At 50.2% G+C, this 20002-nt stretch overlaps 1 protein-coding gene and 2 pseudogenes across 1 annotated transcript in view; all 3 read left to right on the forward strand.

The window, feature by feature from the left end:
* Positions 1–20002, forward strand: part of NLRP12 (NLR family pyrin domain containing 12) — a 726895-nt gene that overhangs the window by 236470 nt on the left and 470423 nt on the right.
* Positions 841–3946, forward strand: LOC136141472 (leukocyte immunoglobulin-like receptor subfamily A member 6; annotated as a pseudogene).
* On the forward strand, positions 16747–19231 carry LOC136140794 (leukocyte immunoglobulin-like receptor subfamily A member 1; annotated as a pseudogene).

Consider the following 20002-nt stretch of genomic DNA (forward strand, 5'->3'; position numbering starts at 1 on the left):
TGAGCTCACAGCCACTCTGAGGAGTGCGGCTCGCGACAACATGCCCAGGAGGAAACTCAGGCTCAGAAAGGGCATTGCCCTCACGGTCACAAGAGCAGTGGGGACAGATTTCAATAGAGATGTTTTCCTTCAAACTGAGACCTCTAACTCAAATCAAGGTCCCCTAAGCTTTCAGGCAGGATGACAAGACGGGGAGGAGAGCCCTGTCCAAGGATTAAGGGCCACCAAACAGGCAGGAATGACTCAGGGGTTTGTTCCCAGGAAGGTGGGGTGGACACTGTTTCAAGAAAAAGGGAGAAGTCCCTGAAGGGGGCTGAGATAGAAAGCAAAGCCGCACTCTGGGGCCAGGGGAGCATGTTTCCTTCCTTATTTCCCCGAACTTCTCCTCTGTGCTCATTGCCACACTGACCTCCAGGGAGCTGTAGGCAGATGTTAAACGTGTGTCTCTGCTGACCTGAGCTCTGCGGTGCAGCAGGAACCTGCAACCTCCCTGAAGCATCGCCAGGGCCTGGGTGACCCCTGTCCATGGTGAGGACCCCACAGGGACCTGCCGATGGACCGGCTGAGGACGAAGGAGACCCAACGGGGAGGCTCTGAGAGGGAAAGACGTGCTCGGGTCACCCTCACCTGGAAGGGGCGTCTCAGGAAGACACCGGGTCTGTCATGGGAATGACAGCCAGGCTCCTGGGGAGGGGCACTTCCCCTTCCTGTGGGGCTGCTGACGTGACAGTCCCGTAACGGGGAGGACCAGCCTCCCAGTGGACACACCCTCGGGTCTCCGTCCTGAGGGCACCGTGGTCTCCTCCATCTGCACCGCCTGGACCACAGGGACGAGACGCCATGACCCCCAGCCTCACGGCCCTGCTCTGCCTCGGTGAGATGGAGGAGGGGGAGGGGAAGCCCCAGCCAGGGAGGGACCCCTCCCCACAGCCAGGCTGCTCTGTCAGGACACCCCAGGACTCAGGAGGCTCACGGGTAGGAGAGGCGCTGCTCAGGATTCAGGGCAAGCCTCTCACAGGGGTCTCTCCTCCAGGGCTGAGTGTAGGCCTGAGGACCCAGGAGCAGGCAGGTGAGTCTGTCCCCAGGTGTCCCAGCTCCCTCCTGCTCATGGGGACAAGGGGCCACCCTCAGGCAATGGGATGGGGAACAGCAGTTCTGAGCTGAAGGAGGGGGAATCTGGGAGATTGGGGGCTGAGAGCTGGGGACCTGGGGGTGAGGATGTCTTGTGACACAACCTCTGATGTCCTTCTAGGCACCCTCCCCAAACCCACCATCTGGGCTGAGCTCTGTGATCCCCTGGGGGAGCCCCGTGACCATCTGGTGTCAGGGGACCCTGGGGGTCTGGGAGTTCTATCTGAATAAAGAGGAAAGCTCAGCTCCCTGGTTCAGAAAGCCCTCACTGGAGCCTGGGGACAAGGGCAAGTTCTCCATCTCATACATGAGAAACTCCTACGCAGGGACTTATCACTGTTACTATCGCAGCTCCACTGGCTTGTCAGAGCGCAGTGACCCCCTGGAGCTGGTGGTGACAGGTGAGAGGACACTCGGGGGTCCCAGCATCGGGCTCTGCCCTCAGGAAGGGGGTCTGCCCTCAGGGGTGTGTCCCTCTCACAGCCCAGCCCTGGGGGAGGAGAGGGGCGTGTGAGCCCCCATTTCACAAGCTCCTTCCTTCTCTCCTAGAGGTCCACAGCAAACCCACCCTCTCAGCCCTGCCGAGCCCTGTGGTCACCTCGGGAGGGAACGTGACCCTCCAGTGTGGCTCATGGCAGCGACTGGACGCGTTCATTCTGACTAAGGAAGGAGAACCCAAGTCCTCCTAGACCCTGGATACACAGCGAGACCCCCATGGGCGGACCCAGGCCCTGCTCCCCGTGGGTCGCGTGACCCCCAGCCACAGGTGGATGTTCAGATGCCACGGCTTTTACAGGAACACCCCCCAGGTGTGGTCGGCCCCCAGTGACCCCCTGGAGCTCCTGGTCTCAGGTGAGGAGGTCCCACCCTGGCCTCACGTACTTCTTGAGGCACGAGACAGATTATTAGATGCTTTTCTCCCAGGATTGTCCCAGATGAGAGGGTGGGGTGAGGGGGAAGCGGGGCGCACAGGACACACTGTGAGCAACAGTGAGGCCTGGGGACCAGGATGGGAGAAGGGGCTTCATGGGAGGAACCAGCCCCTACAGCCCAGGGCTGGTCTTCCCTCAGGTGTGTCTGGGAAGCCCTCCCTCCTGACCCCGCAGGCCCCTGTCGTGGCCTCTGGACAGAGCCTGACCCTCCAGTGTCGCTCTGACGTCGGCTATGACAGATTCGCTCTGTCCCAGGAAGGGAGACAGGCCCTCCCCCAGCGCCCTGGCCGGCAGCCCCAGGCTGGGCTCTCTCAGGCCGACTTCCCCCTGGGCCCGGTGACCAACACCCTCGCGGGCCGGTACAGATGCTACGGTGGACACAACCTCTCCTCCGAGTGGTCGGCCCCCAGTGACCCCCTGGACATCCTGGTGGCAGGTGAGGAGCCAGCGGGTCAGTCAGGGACCCAGACTCTGCACAGGCCCTGCCGGGGGAGCCCCAGCTGGTGATGCTGGGACCAGGCGTGAGGGGTCCCCAGGGAGGGAGGGAGAGAGACAGAGAGAGACGGGGGTGGGCAGGGAGAGGGAGAGACTCGGAGAAAACAGAGACAGACAGAGATGAGGGGCCTCAGGGAGGCCCTGCTGAGTCGCAGTTAGGAACCAGGGGGCGGGCAGCCCCTCACCCCCCTTCCTCTCTCTAGGGTGGTTCCCTGACACGCCCTCCCTCTCGGTGCAGCCGGGCCCCGTGGTGGCCTCAGGAGAGAACGTGACCCTGCTGTGTCAGTCACGGAGCACAAAGGAAACTTTCCTTCTGTCCAAGGAGGGGGCAGCCCGGCCCCCACTGCGTCTTAGATCAAAGTACCGAGGTGGGCATTTCCAGGCCGAATTCTCCATGAGTCCCGTGACCTCAGCCCACAATGGGACCTACAGGTGCTACAGCTCACTCAGCAGTCACCCTACCTGCTGTCACACGCCAGTGCCCCCCTGGAGCTCGCGGTCTCAGGTGAGGGGCCCTGACCCTGTCCTCTCTGACTCAGTCAGCTCAGGGCTCTGTCCCCAGAAATGTCTGAGGTAGTAATGAATGAGGGGACACAGTGGGCCTCCAGAGAGGAGAACATTCAATGGCCCCTGACTCCAAAGTCTCATCACTGGATCCTGGGTCCTCAGCTGTTGAATCAGTGGGAACTCCCAGAAGTAGGAGAATAAGATTATAGGGTTCAATCTCAGACTGAACACAGAACACACAGCACTCAATTATTTCTGTCTTAAGAGACCACTTGTCTCACTAATCCTGAGCACCGGGGGCACAGCCAACTCTGTTCCAAAGCGATTCAAAAGCAGGTTCTGAATTCAAAGAACACATGGAGGCTGAGAGAATCCAATGAGGAGAGCAGAGGGAACCTGGCATATTAGAGGCAGGGTTCATTAAGGAACCGTGTAGAAGCTGTACTATGAGAATGGGAGGCTTTGAGGACACAGAACCCAGGAGAAGGGCTCATGTCTCCCCAACTCCTCACTCACACCCTCACTTTACGATTCTCATGAGCAGGTGACACCATCCACCCGCCACAAATCAAGTCAGACACCAGCAATGATTAGTAAAAGAAATCCTCAGTTATGGGGCTGGGCTCCGAGTTTCTGTCCTGTCGAGGACAGAACAAAAGGAACCAGTACCCTGGGTGGACATCCAGGATTCAGGAGTGACTGGGATCTGCTCTGACCTTGTGATCTCTTGTCCAGAATTCCTACCCTCACACCCGCAAGACTACACAGTGGAGAACCTCATCCGGATGGGCATGGCCGGCTCAGTCCTGCTGGGCCTCGGGATTCTGCTCTTTCAGGCTCAACACGGCCACGGAGGAGCCCAAGATGCAGCCAGGAGCTGAACACAAGAGGGGACCGTGCACCGTCCCGAGTGGTGGAGCCCTGTCATGACCTTATGTGCCCAGGAGGTTCTGGAAGAGAATCTGCAGCACGTGTTGTGTGAACTGTCTGACCAGGGAGGGAGAGACATGGTGTGGGTGCAGGAGAAGGCCTGGGAGTCCCTGTGGAGGACTGGGCCTCGGATAACCATGTTGCCTTCCCCCCCCACCAGTGATGACTCTCCCTGACTGCCCCGTCCCCTCTCACCCCTGTGACCTGAGGCACATCCCACACGGCAGGTCTGTGTCCACACGTTACACACCTTCATGCTCTGGCCCACTTTCATGTAATATATTTGTTTTTTTTTAATTTCCACATTGGCTGCTGTGTGCTATTGACCTCCATCCCTTCAGTCAGAAACAGAATGTCGTTTAAGTAACTGAATAAATGGGTCAACTTGGGGTCCTGTTTCGAACAGATAAATCCAAAACTCTTCCCTAAAAGTCTCTCTGGACCCCTCAAGCCCTTCTCTCCTCGTCAGATGACACCTGGTATAGTTTCTCCAGAAACACCATTAGTGTGAAGGAACACCGTGGCGTTTGAAGTGACAGTCAGCTGCTGTGCTGGTAAACGGGCTTAGGAATTTATCATTTTGTAAAAAGCCCAGATGTATGGCATTTGTCTCTTTCTTCAGTGTAAATCCTCTCTTCGGGCTTCCCTGGTGGCTCAGTGGCTGAGAGTCCGCCTGCTGATGCAGGGGACACGGGTTCGTGCCCCGGTCCGGGAAGATCCCACATGCCGCACAGCGGCTGGGCCCGTGAGCCATGGCCGCTGAGCCTGCGCGTCCGGAGCCTGTGCTCCACAATGGGAGAGGCCGCAACAGTGAGGCCTGTATACCGCAAAAAAAAAAAAATACTCTCTTCGTGGCCAACCTCATGGTACGCGTATGAATGCGCTAAAGCAGAGTGGGGAAGTAACGCGTAGAATTGTCCTTCCCAAAGAACTGAGCCTGATCCAGCTGGAGCACAGCTCGGTGATGACCCCGATACACAAAGATGTGTCCTTTACATAAAGCATCACGAGTAGATCATTTCCACTTCAGCTTTATGCCCTGGTCTCCATGAAATTATCCTAGTCCTAGGCCTTTGCATCCTAGTCCGTCCCCATGAGAGGCAAAAGAGAAAACAATGGAAATACCAGCTGTGGGAGAAAACACTGAGCACTTTAAGTCCCAATACATTACTGGCAGGTGTACTAACCGCCTCAGTCAATCTGGGGAGTAAATAAGAATTATCGGTTAAAAGGAGACACACAGCTCTGACCCACAGTTACATAACTTAGGGAAAAGGTGTACATAACCATGGGTATACATTCAGGAGAACTGTGACAGAGGGCTCGTTCATATTAGACAAAATCATAGAAACAAATCTCACCGAAAATGAATGGATTCTTATACATATGCAACCGAATTTTATGAGACAGAAAAATACACAAAGTTAAACGGCTACAATAATACAGATCAATTTTCAAGCCTGATGGTCAGTAAGTAAAGGAAAACTATAAGAGTGTACTTCATTACATCAAATTCAAAAGCGGACAATGTGGGACCCAACTAAACAAAATAAGAATCTAAAGAGGAAAAATAACAATTGATACCAGAGAAATACAAAAAATCATGAGAATACTATAAACAATGCTTTGCTAACAAACTGGACAACCTAGAAGAAATGGACACGTTTTAGGAACATACAGCCCACCAAAACTGAATCGAGAAGAAATAGTTAACTTTGAATAGACTGATCACTACGACTGAAATAGAATCTGGCATGGACATATCTACACTACCAAATGTAACACAGAGAGCTAGTGGGAAGCAGCCGCATAGCACAGGGAGATCAGCTCGGTGCTCTGTGACCGCCTGGAGGGGTGGGATAGGGAGGGTGGGAGGGAGACGCAAGAGGGAGGAGATATGGGGATATATGTATATGCATAGCTGATTCACTTTGTTATAAAGCAGAAACTAACACACCATTATAAAGCAATTATACTCCAATAAAGATGTTAAAACAACAAAAAGAAAAACCTCCCTGCAAACAAACATCCAGGACTGGAAGACCTCATGAGAGAATTCTGCCAAACGTAAAAAGAAGATCTTACACTGAGCCTTCTCAAACACTTCCAAAATACTGAAGAGGAGGAAACAGTCCCAAAGGCATTGTCTGAAGCCACAATCACCCTGATACCCAAAACCAGACAAAGACACTGGCAAAAAAGAAAATTACAGACCAATATTTCTGATGAATATAGATGCAAAAACGCTTAACAAAATATTAGCAAACCAAATCCAACAACACATAAAAAGAATCATACACCATGATCAAGTTGGATTCATGGCAGGGTCACAAGGATGGTTCAACATACACAGATCAATCAGTGTGATACAACGTATCAACAAAAGAAAAGACAAAACCCATTCCGCACTAGGAACTCCAGCTGGAAGAGCCAGGTGCGAGGCCTCTGCACGTGGCCCCCTGTGAGCAAGTGAAACCAGACTAAACACAAAGGAAAAAGAAAAAGCCATCGCAGAGCCGTGACTGTTTTCAAGGCTACTGTTTTTCTCTGTGAAACACACTGCCTTTGGGGCAAAACAAGGAAGAAGCTGGTGATTCTCACATGCAGCACAGGAGAGCCACTGCAGGCCAGCCTCCCCAACTCTGACGGCACTCCAGCCGTGTGGCTGACAGGGTCTTGGTGCTCCAGCCGGGTGTCAGGCCTGAGCCTCTGAGGTGGGAGAGCTGAGTTCAGAGACCACCAGAGACCTCCTGGCCCCATGAAATATCAATCGGTGAGAGCTCTCCAAGAGATCTCCGTCTCCACGCTAAGACACAGCTCCACTCAACGACCAGCAAGCTACAGTGCTGGACACCCCATGCCAAACAACTAGCAAGACAGGAACACAACCTCACCCATTAGCAGAGAGGCTGCCTAACATCATACTAAGCTCACAGACGCCCCAGAACACACCACCAGACATGGTCCTGCCCACCAGGAAGACAAGATCCAGCCTCATCCACCAGAACACAGGCACCAGTCCCCTCTACCAGGAAGCCTACACAACCCACTTACCAACCTTACCCACTGGGGGCAGACACCAAAAACAATGGGAACTATGAACCTTCAGCCTGCAAAAAGGAGACCCCAAACACAGTAAGTTAAGCAAAATGAGAACACAGAGAAATACACAGCAGATGAAAGAGCAAGGTAAAAACCCACCAGACCAAACAAATGAAGAGGAAATAGGCAGTCTACCTGAAAAAGAATTCAGAGTAATGATAGTCAAGATGATCCAAATCTTGGAAATAGAATGGAGAAAATACAAGAAACGTTTAACAAGGATCTAGAAGAACTAAAAAGCAAACAAACAATGATAAACAACACAATAAATGAAATTTAAAATTCTCTAGAAGGAATCAATAGCAGAATAACTGAGGCAGAAGAATGGATAACTGACCTGGAAAATAAAATAGTGGAAATAACTACTGCAGAGCAGAATAAAGAAAAAAGAATGAAAAGAATTGAGGACAGTCTCAGAGACCTCTGGGACAACATTAAATGTACCAACATTCAAATTATAGGAATCCCAGTAGAAGAAGCGAAAAAGAAAGGGACTGAGAAAATATGTGAAGAGATTATAGTTGAAAACTTCCCTAATATGGGAAAGGAAATAGTCAATCAAGTCCAGGAAGCACAGAGAGTCCCATACAGGATAAATCCAAGGAGAATCATGCCAAGACACGTATTTTTCAAACTATCAAAAATTAAATACAAGGAAAAATACTAAAAGCAGCAATGGAAAAGCAACAAATAACATACAAGGGAATCCCCATAAGGTGAACAGCTGATCTTTCAGCAGAAACTCTGCAGGCCAGAAGGGAGTGGCAGGACATATTTAAAGTGATGAAAGGGAAAAACTTACAACCAAGATTACTCTACCCAGCAAGGATCTCATTCAGATTCAACAGAGAAATTAAAACCTTTACAGACAAGCAAAAGCTAAGAGAATTCAGCACCACCAAACCAGCTTCACAACAAATGCTAAAGGAACTTTTATAGGCAGGAAACACAAGAGAAGGAAAAGACCTATAATAACAAACCCAAAACAATTTAGAAAATGGTAATAGGAACATACATATTGAAAATTACCTTAAATGTAAATGGATTAAATGCTCCAACCAAAAGACACAGACTGGCTGAATGGATACAAAAACAAGACCCATATATGCTGTCTACAAGAGACCCACTTCAGACCTAGGGACACATACAGATGAAAGTGAGGGGATGGAAAAAGATATTCCATGAAAATGGAAATCAAAAGAAAGCTGGAGTAGCAATTCTCATATCAGACAAAACAGACTCTAAAACAAAGACTATTACAAGAGACAAAGAAGGACACTACATAATGATCAACGGATCAATCCAAGAAGAAGATATAACAATTATAAATACTTATGCACCCAACACAGGAGCACCTCAATACATAAGGCAAATATTAACAGCCATAAAAGGGGAAAGCGACAATAACACAATAATAGCAGGGGACTTTAACACCCCACTGTTGCCAACGGACAGATCAACCAAAATGAAAATAAATAAGGAAACACAAGCTTTAAATGATACATTAAACAAGATGGACTTAATTGATATTTATAGGACATTCCATCCAAAAACAACAGAATACACTTTCTTCTCAAGTGCTCATGGAACATTCTCCAGGATAGATCATATCTTGGGTCACAAATCAAGCCTTGGTAAATTTAAGAAAACTGAAATTGTATCAAGTATCTTTTCCGACCACAACGCTATGAGACTAGAATTAGAAATGAAAAGGAGAAGTAACAACTGACACCACAGAAATACAAAGGATCATGAGAGATTACTACAAGCAACTCCATGCCAATAAAATGGACAACCTGGAAGAAATGGACAATTTCTTATAAAAGCACAACCTTCCGAGACTGAACCAGGAAGAGACAGAAAATATAAACAGATCAATCACAGGCATTGAAATTGAAACTGTGATTTAAAATCTTCCAATAAACAAAAGCCCAGGACCAGATGGATTCAAAGGCAAATTCTATCAAGCATTTAGAGAAGACCCAACACCTATCCTTCTCAAACTCTTCCAAAATATAGCAGAGGGAGGAACAATCCCAAACTCATTCTATGAGGCCACCATAACCCTGATGTTACAAAAAAAGAAAACTACAGACCAATATCATTGATGAACATAGATGCAAAAATCCTCAACAAAATACTAGTAAACAGAATCCAACAGCACATTTAAAGGATCATTCACCACGATCAAGTGGGGTTTATCCCAGGAATGCAAGGATTCTTCAATATACGCAAATCAATCAATATGATATATGATATTAACAAATTGAAGGATAAACACCATATGATAAACTCAATAAATACAGAAAAAGCTTCTGACAAAATTCAGCACCCATTTATGATAAAAACTCTCCAGAAAGTAGCCATAGAGGGAACTTACCTCAACATAAGAAAGGCCATATATGACAAACCCACAGCCAACATCATTCTCAATGATGAAAACCTGAAATCATTTCCACTAAAATCAGGAACGAGACAAGGCTGCCCGCTCTCACCACTATTATTCAACATAGTTTTGGAAGTTTTAGCCACAGCAATCAGAGAAGAAAAAGAAATAAAACAAATCCAAATCGGAAAAGAAGTAAATCTGTCACTGTTTGCAGATGACATGATAATACACATACAGAATCCTACAGATGCTACCAGAAAACTACTAGAGCTAATCAATGAATTTGGTAAAGTAGCAGGATACAAAATTAATGCACAGAAATCTCTTGCATTCCTATATACTAATGATGAAACATCTGAAAGAGAAATTAAGGAAACATTCCCATTTACCATTACAACAAAAAGAATAAAATACCTGAGAGGGAACCTACCTAAGGAGACAAAAGACCTGTATGCAGACAACTATAAGACACTGATGAAATAGATTAAAGATGATACAAACAGATGGACAGATATACCATATTCTTGGATTGGAAGAATCAACATTGGTAATGACTATACTACCCAAAGCAATCGACAGGTTCAATGCAATCCCTATCAAACTACCAATGGCATTTTCCACAGAACTAGAACAAAAAATTTCACAATTTGCATGAAAAACAAAAGACACGGAATATCCAAAGCAGTCTTGAGAAAGAAAAACAGAGCTGGAGGAATCAGACTCCTTGACTTCAGACTATACTACAAAGCTACAGTAATCAAGACAGGATGGTACTGGCACAAAAACAGAAATAGAGATCAATGGAACAGGATAGAAAGCCCAGAGATAAACCCACACACATATGGTCACCTTATCTTTGATAAAGGAGGCAAGAATATACAATGGAGAAAAGACAGCCTCTTCAATAAGCGGTGCTGGGAAAACTGGACAGCTACATATAAAAGAATGAAATTAGAACACTTCCTAACACCATACACAAAAATAAACTCAGAATGGATTAAAGTCCTAAATGTAAGGCCAGACACTATAAAACTCTTAGAGGAAAACACAGGCAGAACACTCTATGACATAAATCACAGCAAGATCCTTTTTGACCCACCTCCTAGAGAAATGGAAATAAAAACAAAAATTAACAAATGGAACCTAGTGAAACTTAAAAGCTTTTGCACAGCAAAGGAAACCATAAACAAGACCAAAAGACAACCCTCAGAATGGGAGAAAATATTTGCAAATGAAGCAACTGACAAAGGATTAATCTCCAAAATATATAAGCAGCTCATGCAGCTCAATATCAAAAAAACAAACAATCCAATCCAAAAAAGGGCAGAAGACCTAAATAGACATTTCTCCAAAGAAGATATACAGGTTGCCAACAAACACAGGAAAGGATGCTCAACATCACTAATCATTAGAGGAATGTAAATGAAAACTACAATGACGTATCACCTCACACCAGTCACAATGGCCATCATCAAAAAATCTACAAACAATAAATGCTGGAGAGGGTGTGGGGAAAAGGGAACCCTCTCGCACTGTTGGTGGGAATGTAAATTGATACAGCCACTATGGAGAACAGTATGGAAGTTCCTTAAAAAACTAAAAGTAGAACTACCATATGACCCAGCAATCCCACTACTGGGCATATACCCTGAGAAAACCGTAATTCAAAAAGAGTCATGGGGCTTCCCTGGTGGCGCAGTGGTTGAGAGTCCGCCTGCCGATGCAGGGGACGCGGGTTCGTACCCCGGTCTGGGAGGATCCCACATGCCGCGGAGCGGCTGGGCCCGTGAGTCATGGCCGCTGAGCCTACGCGTCCGGAGCCTGTGCTCCGCAACGGGAGAGGCCCACGTACGGCAAAAAAAAAAAAAAAAAAAAAAAAAAAGAGTCATGTACCACAATGTTCACTGCAGCACTACTTACAATAGCCAGGACATGGAAGCAACCTAAGTGTCCATCGACAAATGAGTGGATAAAGAAGATGTGGCACATATATACAATGGAATATTACTCAGCTATAAAAAGAAACGAAATTGAGTTATTTGTAGTGACGTAGATGGACCTAGAGTGAAGTACAGAGTGAAGTAAGTCAGAAAGAGAAAAACAAATACCATATGCTAACACATATATATGGAATCTAAAAACAAAAAAGGTTCTGAAGAACCTAGGGGCAGGACAGGAATAAAGACGCAGACATAGAGAATGGACTTGAGGACACAGGGAGGGGGTAGGGTAAGCTGAGACTAAGCGAGAGGGTGGCATTGACATATATACACTACCAAATGTAAAATAGATAGCTAGTGGGAAGCAGCCTCATAGCACAGGGAGATCAGCTCAGTGCTTTGTGACCACACAGAGGGCCGAGATAGGGAGGGTGGGAGGGAGACGCAAGAGGGAGGGGATATGGGGATATACGTATACACATAGCTGATTCACTTTGTTATACAGCAGCAACTAACACAACAATGTAAAGCAATTATACTCCAGTAAAGATGTTTAAAAAAAACACACACAAAACCACATGATCATCTCAACAGATGCGGAAAAAGCATTTCATAAAATTCAACACCCATTCATGATAAACACTCACCAAAGTGAGTACAAAGGGGACATATCTCAACATAATAAAAGCTATGTATGATAAACCCACAGCCAACATAATACTCAATGGTGAAAAGCTGAAAGCCTTCCAGCTAAATTGTGGAACAAGACAAGGATGCCCACTCTCACCACTTCTGTCCAACATAGTATGGCAAGTCCTAGCCACAGCAATCAGACAAGGAAAAAGAAAAAGGTATTCAAATTGGAAGCAAAGAGGTAAAACTGTCATTGCATGCAGACGGCATGATACTCCATACAGAAAACCCTAAAGACTCCACACAACAACTATTAGAACTGATAAGTTAATTCAGCAAGGTAGCAGGATGCAAGATTGACACAGAGACATCTGTTGCTTTTCATTACACTAACAGTGAAATATCAGAAAAAAATGTAAAAAATCAGTCTCTTAAAATTGCATCAAAAATAAAATACCTAGGAGTAAACCTGATGAAGGAGATGAAAGACATATACTTTGAGAACTGTAAAACATTGATAAAGGAAACTGAAGATAATTCAAAGAAATGGAAAGCTATCCCATGCTCTCAGATTGGAATAATTGATACAGGTAAAATGGTCATACTACCCAAAGCAATCTACAGATTTAACACAATACCTATCAAATTACCCATGACATTTTTCACAGAACTAGAACAAATAATCCTAAAATTTATATGGAACCACAAAAGACCCAGAATTGCAAAAACAATCCTGAGGAAAAAGAACAAACCTGGGGGCATAACCCTCCCAGACTTCAGACAATACCACAAAGCTACAGTAATCAAAAGAGAATGATATTGGCACAAAAACAGACCCAAGGATCAATGGAACAGATGTGAGAGCCCAGAAATAAACCCATACACCTATGGTCAATTTTAGTATTCGACAAAGGAGGCAAGAATATACAATGGAGAAAAGACAGTCTCTTCAACAAGTGGTGCTAGGCAAACCGGACAGCTGCGTGTAAAAGGATGAAATTAGAACATTCTCTAACACCATACACACAAAAAAATTCAAAATCAATTAAAGACCTAAATGTAAGACCAGATACTATAAAACTCCTAGGGAAAAACATAGGCACAATACTCTTTGACATAAATCACAGCAATATTTTTTTGGATCTGTCTCTTTAGAGTAATGGAAATAAAAAATATATATAAACAAATGGGGTCTAATTAAACTTAAAAGCTTTTGCCCAGCAAAGGAGACTGTAAACGAAATGAAAAGACGGCCTACTCACTGAGAGAAGTATCTGCAAACGATGGGACCAACAAGGGATTAATTTCCAAAATATACAAACAGCTCATGGAGCTGAATATCAAAAAAACAAACTACCAAGTTAAAAATGGACAGAAGACCTAAACAGACATTTCTCCAAGAAGACATACAGGTGGCCAACAGGTACATGAAAAGACGGTCTACATCACTAATTATTAGAGAGATGCAAACCAAAACCACAGTGAGGTTATCACCTCTACCGGTCAGAATGGCCATCATCAAAAAGTCTACCAATAATAAATGCTGGAGAATGTGTGGCGAAAAGGGAACCCTCCTACACTGTTGGTGGGAATATAAATTGGTGCAGCCACTATGGAGAACAGTATGGAGGTCTTTTAAAAAACTAAAAATAGGGCTTCCCTGGTGGTGCAGTGGTTAAGAATCTGCCTGCCAATGCAGGGGACACGGGACTGAGCACGGGTCCGGGAAGATCCCACAGGCCGCGAAGCAACTAAGCCCATGAGCCACAACTACTGAAGCCCGCGCGCCTAGAGCCCGAGCTGCGCCACAAGAGAAGCCACCGCAATGAGAAGCCCGCGCACCGCAACGAAGAGTAGCCCCGCTCGCCGCAGCTAGAGAAAGTCCGCAGGGAGCGACGAAGACCCAACGTAGCCATAAATAAATAAATAAATTTATTTAAAAAAAAAAAAAAAAAAGAGTTACTGTCTGGGGGACAAGAGGTGGGGAGGAGCAGAAACGACTCAGAGGTCTGGATGGAGAGGAATGACCAGAAGGTGCTGCTGTGGATAGAAACAAGGAAGTCAGAGAGAGGAAGGGTTTGCGAGAAACAAAACCGCGTTCCCGGTGCAGGAGGCAGGTGGTGGTTCCTCTGTGTGTCAGTTGACAGGATTAGAAATATCTCCCCGAGCCTCCTTCTCCCCTGGGGTCATCCGTTCTGTGACAGCCCCACCGGCTCCGCTAGACAAGCAAGGCAGACAGTGGAGGAGCCCTCAGTGCTTCACCCGCTTCCACCTCACATACAATGAACCCATCCAACAGCCCTGGCCCGAAGCCCCGCGAATCCATGACCCTGGTCCAGCACCACAGTCAAGCTCGGCGGCAGACTCAGGAGGACTGGTTGGTGCAACCCAGCACCTCCTTCCTGGCTCTTCCACCCCAGGGCCTCACTCTCAGCTGAGGAATTTGATTCTCACGGCCCCAACCTGATCTACTGCAGGACCCTCCCCTAAAAATAATTCTCCCGGGGTCTCCACCTGCCTTCAAGTAAATTCCAAGTATCTCCAGATGACATTCCCCGAGGCTGACGATCAGAAGGGGCTGACCTCTCAGGACCAGCGAAGCTAACTCCTACCTCAAAGCAAGCTCATCCCAGTTAAGCACCTCCCCTCCCCAGAGGCACACCTGAGTTCTCACCACACTTGTGTCTTCTCAAGGGGTCATCTTTGAGCCGATTATGAAAACCACAAACCCCTTTCCAAACCACCTAGAAGTCTTCCTGATTCATCCCACTCAACTGCGGATGTATTTTGTTGTAGGATTTGTGGAAGGGTTACATAAGAAAACCTCATAAACCACTTAGAAACTGACCCACTAATCACCTAGTGGTCAAATGGTGCTGGAGCTCTATCACTGTTTATTGCCATCACAGTCCTCCCACAGTCCAATCCCTGCGGAGCGGCGACCATCTCAGCACAGCTGTGTGTTCATACCTTCCTTTCCGGAAAACTACCCTCTTGTCTTAAGGATAAAATCCAGGCACACTTGCAGGGTGCACTAGACCCTGTAGGACCAGGGCCCAGCATCCCCTGAACTCCAGTGCTCAGAACAGCTCCCCCTCTTCCCGGCCCAGGGTGCCGGCCCCTCACCACTCCTGTGCTAACCTCCATCAGCTTGGGTCTCTCCTTCTCCAGAAAGTCCCTGCACTCCCATCACAAGGTTGCTGGGCTTCCACCTGTCACTGGGCCTCACTGTTTTCCTCCTTCTGTACAACTGAACAAAACTAGACCCAAATTATTTATTGTCTAAATATGTATTGTCTGGTGTCATCATCAGAGCTCCATGAGTCCAGGGAAAGAATCGGTCACCGTCACCGATGAATCTCATGTCTGGATATAGTAACCGCTCAATAAACGTTGGAAGGAAGGAACAAATTTTGCATTTCCAGCATCTCAGGAAAGGGAAGGGACTTCTCCAAGGTCACACAGGTTCTAGGAAAAGCAAAATCAGAACTGGAACCAAGCAGTGCGCTGGGCGGTGCCACGCATGTGTCTCTTGCTTCCACAGTGTTTGGACTGAACAGACCCAAGGGCGCCCCTTCCTCCAGACTCTGACCACCCTCCAAGCTTTTTTCCAGTCACAGCCTTGGAATCACCCACTCAGCTCTCCTCGCCCTCCGGGACCAGCCAACACCATTTTCTGAGCTTAGCTCCTTACTGCCGACCAAGCATGAGCTCCCAGATTCGTCACGATTACTCCGCCAGGTGGAGGCCGCAGTCACCCACCTGGTAACGTGCATCTGCCGCTCTCCCACACCTACCTGTCTCTGCGCTTCTCTTCCGACCCGACGCAGCAGCTCGCGAGGGCCAGAGACATCGTTTCGCGAACTGGCCGAGGAGAAGCCGGACGGCCCGAGCTCACTGGAAAAGGCAAAAGCAGCGCCGTGGCCGCGCCCTCTTCCAGGACGTGCCGAAGCCGTCCCAGGAGCCGTGGGGAAAGCCCAGGACGCCGTGGAAGCCGCCCGGCTGACGGAGAAGAACCTGCGCCAGGCCCTGTGGATCCGCAGGCCCTGGGCTCTGCCCGCGCAGACTCCACCTCTGGACTTCCTGGAGCCACTTCCTGGATGAGCAGGTGAAACTCATCAAGAAGATGGGCGACCACCTGACCAACCTCCACAGGCTGCTCGGCCCCCAGGCTGGGCTGGGCGAGTGTCTCTTCCAAAGGCTCAGCCTCAGGCACCACTAGGAGCCCCTGGAGCCCAGCGGCCTGTGAGGAGCCCCTCTGGGGTCAGGGCTTCTGCCTGCAGCCTGTCCCTGCAGCCACTGGGCAGCTTGTTAACCGCCCTGGAGCCCTCTCCGCGCCCTGGGCGGAGCCAAAACTGGGCTGCTCCTAGGCCCTGCCCTGCATCCTCAACTTCCTGTCCTGGGATGAGTGTCACTCTCTGGCTTTGGGTTTGGCCCGAGGAGAGGCAGAGTGCGTGGGGTCTGGTGAGACCCAGATGTGCTCTGGAAGGTCCCAGAGCCTGCTGTCTCCTGGGCCCCATCCTGCAGGTAGAGCAGCGTGAGGCCCTGGGGGGCTATTCCTCTTTCTGAGAGGCTACTATGAAGGAACCCGACGTGGAACACAGAGCCTGCACCTTGTCACCCCCCGTGCATCTGTCTGTCCTGCTGGCTCTGTGGACTTTGTGAGACACCAGCACGGCTGGGGACCATGGGAGGCACAGCCACGACCCTGACCCTCACTGCCCTTCTCTGCCTCGGTGAGCTTTGGGGAAGGGAGAGGGCAGGGGGCCCCTCTCCTCCCAGGTCTGAAGCTGAGAGACCCGCAGGTCTCAGGAGATGAGTCGGGGCAGAAATTGTGGGGGAGGAAGGATGTGCTCAGCCCCAGATCTGACCCCAGAACTCAGGGCCCAGACCAGGCCTGGAGCATCTATGTTGTGTGCTGGGGGATGGGCGCTCACAGGGAACTCTCTCCCAGGGCTGAGTCAAGGCCCGTGGAACCAGGTCCAGGCAAGTGAGGCCCCCCAGACCTCCTGCTTCAACCCAACAACCCCCTGGTCATCTGTGGGGAACACAGCAGGTCTGAAATGATGGTGACCTGTCTGGGAGGGGCCTGGGGAATGACAGCTGGGGAAACTGAGGGGAGAAGGGCACCCCTAACTTCAGGTCTGATCCCTTTCCAGGGGTCCTCCCCAAACCCTCCATCTGGGCTGACCCGGGTGTCATGGTCACCAAGGGAAGCCCTGTGACCATCTGGTCTCCGGGATCTCTGAGGGCTGATGTCTACCGTCTGTATAGAGAGAGGCCCTCTGGACTCTGGGAGGCTAAGGCCCCACAGGACTCCAGGAACAAGGCCAGTTTCCCCTTTGAATCCTCGAGCTCAAGCACTGCAGGGCAGTATCAGTGTGTCTATCACAGCAGGAAAGACAGGTCAGAGTAGAGTGACCCCCTGCCCCTGGTGGGGACAGGTAGGAGGGAGGGCCCGGGTCCCCTCCCACTGCGGTGGCGTCCTCACAGGCAGAGGGAGCAGAGTGTGGGCTCAGGGGGACGGAGTCTCCCCTCACAGCCCACACCTGCGGTGAGCGGGGTGAAGGTCCCCCTTTAACCCAGCCCCTTCCCCTCCCTCAGGGGTGCACAGAGCCCCTCCCTCTCAGCCCAGCCACGCCCTGTGGTGGCCTCAGGAGAGAGCGTGTCCCTGGCATGCAGCTCACAGTCTGCAGCGGGCACTTTGCACCTGCTGAAGGAGGGAGGTGCTGACCCACCCGACACCGGACATCGAGGACCCATGGGAGGGGACAGGCCGTGTGCCCTGTGGGCCCCCTAAACTCCTCCCGTGGGGGAACCCGCGGATGCTATGATTCTCCCAGCTCCCTGCACACGTGTGGTCACACCCCAGTCACCCTCTGAATCGCCAGGTCACAGGTGAGGGCTCCCAGCCCCATCGTTTCCTGGACCCCTGACCTCAGCCTTGTGCCCAGTGAGCCCTGGGGTGATGGGGGATCAGGGGCAGTGGCCTCCCGGGGCAGAACCACTGGTGGGAGGCCTGGGAGGGACCAGGGAGAGCTCGCACTGCAGCCCCAGTGAGCAGTGTGGGGTGTGCGTCCCCCTCGGTGCCACTGTCCCTTCTCTGCAGGCGTGTACAAGGAGCCCTCCCTCTCAGCCCAGCCGGGCTCACTCGTGCTCCGAGGAGACAGCCTGATCGCTGGTGAGCAGCCCCTGTCCTGCCCCATGTACTGACTGTGTTCTCAGGGTGCTGGGCCCAGAGCCACCCCTGGTGCTGATGGGGTCCTGGGAGGGGTCCTAGAGCAGACATTGAGATAAGGCAGTGGTCCAGGGAGAGTGAGTGAGAAAAATGGAGCAGGTGCCGGGAGATAAGAGAGACCCACACAGAGGGGCTGAGAGCAGCTGAGAGGGGGTCACAGACAGGGTCCCTGGAGACAGGATGGTGGTCCCTCAGCTCAGGGTCAAGGGTGTGTTGGGGGTGGCTCTGTACACATCACGACCTTCCTCGCCCCCAGGAATGTACAGGAAACCCTCCCTCTCAGCCCAGCTGTGGGCCTCAGAACCCTGCAGAGACAATGTGACCCTGTAGTGTGGCTCTGAGGTCTGGTCCGATCCCCTCCATCTGTCCAAGGAGGGGTCACTCACTCCTCTCCAGCACCTTCGTCTGCAGGACACGGCTCCACCCTTTCAGAACAACTTCACCTTGAGTCCTGTGACCTCAGCCCACAGTGGGACCTACACGTGCTACAGCTCACTCAGCACCTCCCCCTCCCTGAGGTCACAGCCCAGCGACCCCTGGAGCTCCTGCTCTCAGGCGAGGAGCCCCCTCCCCATATCCATCGAGGAGCCAGACCCTCGGCTCACAGCCCTGTCCCAGGGGAGCTCTGAGCTGGAGGAGAAGAAGGGGGACACAGAGACGTCGGCCACAGGTGGCCCCACCCCACGGAGGGAGGGACAATACAGAGGGAGTCCCTCTCCCTCTACTCCACTCACCCCACCCCAGGGTCCAGGCAGTGCTAGGTGTGTGCAGAAGGGAGGCAGAAGAGCGGAAGCTCTGAACTTTGAGGGAAGACGTGGAGCTAAGAACAGCATGAAGATCCAGACACGTGCCACATCCTCCTTCTGTCCCTGTTCCAGGCAGCACCGGGGGCCTGCAGACTCTCACCCACATGCACGAACGCCATGTCTGCTGAGTAACAGAGTCCTCTTAGCCTAGAAGAGACACAGTCTCCCCAGTCCTGGGCTGAACTTCCGTTAACCCTTCCCCACTAAACCTTTACAGAAGGGTCGCTTCCCACTGGACCTGGGGGCGGGAGTGGAGATGAAGGAAGGAGGGGGCTTCATGTCTCAAGTATAACTGAGGTCACTGGTGCCTACTGGGTGGTCACAGTGAGAAGAAATGCATGAAGGGGAAGATGCCCAGCTGAGAGAGGGAGAGAAGAGCAGGTGCCCTCCTCGCCTCTGTCTGGGTGCTGATTCCTAGGAGCACTTAGAGTCATCACGGCACCTATGGAATCAGCCCCACAATATGAAGGGCAGAGTGAAGGTGGCCTCTCATTTTCAGGTCAAGGAGGTGGTGGGATTCACTGGAGAGCTACATGTAAGTCATCAAATTAGAACACTCCCTCACACCATATACAAAAATAAACTCAAAATGGTTTAAAGACCCCAATATAAGACATGACACTATAGGACTTCCCTGGTGGTACAGTGGTTAAGAACCCGCCTGCCAATGCAGGAGACACGGGTTCGAGCCCTGGTCTGGGAAGATCCCACATGCCGCGGAGCAACTAAGCCCGTGCACCACAACTACTGAGCCCGTGCTCTAGAGCCCGCGAGCCACAACTACTGAGCCCGCGTGCCACAACCACTGAAGCCCACGTGCCTAAAGCCCGTGCTCTGCAACAAGAGAAGCCACTGCAATGAGAAGCCCACACACCACAGTGAAGAGCAGACCCCGCTCG

Source organism: Phocoena phocoena, chromosome 20 (assembly GCF_963924675.1).
Source record: "Phocoena phocoena chromosome 20, mPhoPho1.1, whole genome shotgun sequence".
In the NCBI taxonomy this organism is placed as follows: Eukaryota; Metazoa; Chordata; class Mammalia; order Artiodactyla; family Phocoenidae; genus Phocoena; species Phocoena phocoena.